We start from the raw sequence: 2855 nt of genomic DNA, 5'->3' as shown, positions 1-2855 counted from the left end.
ACTAATGAAATTCAAGAGATCCATTTTATCACTTACACTGCAGGCTTCATTAGATCCACTGGTCTCTCTTTCTGCTTTGTGGTGCTGGACATTGAACAAGGAGGATCACATAAGCTGGTCACTGTCCTTTACAAATTTAATAATGATAATAGTAGCTAACATTTACATGGTACTTACAGGTTTGCCAAGCACTTTATAGATATGATCTCATATGATCCTCACAACAACCCTGGATGCCAGGTGCTATTATGATTCCCATTTTTAGAGATGAGGAAAATGAGGCAGGCAAAGGTTAAGTGACATACCCAGGTCACATAATTAGCAAGTTCTATGTTCATTGCCTCTAAGTGTGTGAGGTAGAATTTGAACTCTAGTATTCTTGACTCCAAGTTCGGTACTTCGTCCATTGTACCACGTAGCTACTCCTCTATAGACACATGAACACTAATATATATGTAATTTAGATGTATATATCATATTCATATGAATATATATCTATATATTACAGATATGTATGTTTGTATATGTATATGTGTGTATGTATATATACATATATGTGTGTGTGTGTGTATATATACCTAGGATTGAGTGGGGAAAAGACAGAATTTGGAACTGAAAATAAAATAAAATTGAATTTAAAAAACAAATAAATCAGTAAACATTTATTAAGTGCCTGCTTTGTGCCAGGCATTGTGCTAAGTGCTGGGAATATTTTTTTAAAAAGGTAAAACACAGTCCCTGCCCTAGAGGAGACTACACGGAAAAGATGATATATAAACAAATACGTAGAAAGCAAGCTAAACAGGAAATAATTAACAGAAGGAAGGCACTGAAATTAAGAGGGGTTAGGGAAGGCTTCCACTAAAAGACAGGATTTAATTGGGACTTAAAGGAAGCCAGGGAGGTCAGTAGTCAGAACAGAGGAGGAAGAATGTTTTAAGAATGGAAGATAGCCAGAGAAAATGCCCAGAGCAAAGAGGTAGAGTGTCTTGTTCATGGAACAGATAGGAGGCCAGTGTCACTGGAAGGAAGAATACACATGTAAGAAGACAGGAAAGGTAGGAGGGGGCTGGGTTATGACAGGCCAGAGCATTTTGTATTTGATCCTGGAGGCGATAGGGAACCACTGCAGTGTATTGGGGTGGTGGGGAGACATAGTAAGATCTGTACTTTAGGAAAATCGCTTTAGTAGCTGAATGGAGAATGGATTCAAATAAAAAGGGATCCCCCAGCAGTCTCACAAGAGGCTTCTCCCAGAACTTGACCTATCATTAAACCAACCTTCCAAAGGCATCCCTGTGTCCATCTTCACTCCATGTATCAGGCAAGTGCAAGATGCTCCAGGATCAGGTCAATTCAGGCTTTACAGAAAGAATGGAATCTTGCTAGGGAGAGTTGATTGATTTTCCAGGTCTGAGCGAGGAGGGAACCACTCCAGCTATGAAACTGAAAGGTTTCAGACATAGAAGTTTCCAGAAGTAGGGTCTAAGGAAGGGGCAGAGCAGATAGAACCTCCTCCAAGAAAGGAGTTACAAGCAAGAGGGGGAGTTTGTCCTTAGGGTATAGAAAAGCCTTAATATAGTCTAGGGCATAGACAAGATGAAGAACGGATAGGCTGGTTTTTAAAAAAAAGAGATCTTTGCAGACTATTTGCTCCTAGTTCTGTATTTTGGGGACCCTCCTGGCTACCACATACTAGCAGTGTTACTATAGAAATGTTTTTTTCTCTTCTACTTTTATTGCCCCTCACCTCCCTACCCTTCAGGAGTCACCAGAGAACTCTCTGCAAACCCCAGGTCCCATGGGCAAGGCATGTTCCAGGAAAATGCTGACTTATTGTTCCAGAGGGTCCCCGGAGCCAGATATCCCCATAGCTTCCCTCATTTCAGGGTTTGGCAGAAAGATTAGAAGGACAGGGGAAGAATGGGAATGGGGAGAGGAAAGGATGCTTCCTGGTCATTCATCCCCCTTATCTAGCTAGACCAGGGTGAGATTTTGATGGGGACTTTGCTTATCACCTGCTTCTTCCTGCTGTGGGACCAGGAATCTCCAGGCCTAGTTTGGCCTGATCCTAAGCCTTGGGCACTAGGATATGGAAGGGCTTTTCTTTTCTTTCTGCCATCCTGCCCAGGGGGGGCTCCTCACCACTACCCACTACCCACCTCCCCAGGGCCTAAGTCCCCTCTCTCTGAGCAGGCAGGCCAACTGCTTAGTGGCTGGAGAGGAGTGCAGGGTTGAAGCTGGCCAAGCTGGCTCTCTGCTCAGTTTTACAAACAACAGCTAGCAAAGCCAGGGCCTGATGACCAAGTAAGCGCTGACCAGACATTGTCCTCTGAAAAGGGCAGCTCCCTGCTGGAAGCAGCATTCTTGGTTGCTAGGAGCCCCAGAACCAAAAATGTGGCTGGTGCCAGCAGCATGACATCATCGCGGGTCCGTCCTAACCAACTCCTCTGCCTGGCACTCTCTGCCCAATACTCCCCCTCCCGTTTACAAAATCTCCCCCCAGCCCCATCCTTTCTGGGAAATGAGGGATGTGAGGAGGGTGAGAACTATACATTAATTTCCAGGATCATTTTAGGAAAATGGGACTGAGGAGGGTTGGGAAAGGGAGGGGATGGATGGTCCAGAAGGCACAAGAAAGGAAACTCAGAGAAAGACTAAATACTGGGTAACAAACAAACACCTTTAAGTTGGTCCAAAGCAAAGATGTTTTCAGTCTGGTTTCGCGGATGGAGTGACTCCCTCTCCTCCACCCCCTTTCTCCTTCCCTTAATACCCTTCCACGCACAGAGACACCCTTTATCTTCTCCTTATCTCTTCTCAGTTTCTTCTCTTCCCCAATAACGTTCTCTGCA

The sequence above is a fragment of the Notamacropus eugenii genome, chromosome 2 (assembly GCF_028372415.1).
Source record: "Notamacropus eugenii isolate mMacEug1 chromosome 2, mMacEug1.pri_v2, whole genome shotgun sequence".
In the NCBI taxonomy this organism is placed as follows: domain Eukaryota; kingdom Metazoa; phylum Chordata; class Mammalia; order Diprotodontia; family Macropodidae; genus Notamacropus; species Notamacropus eugenii.
The sequence above is the reverse complement of the archived record's forward strand: the minus strand, read 5'-3'. Positions refer to the sequence as shown.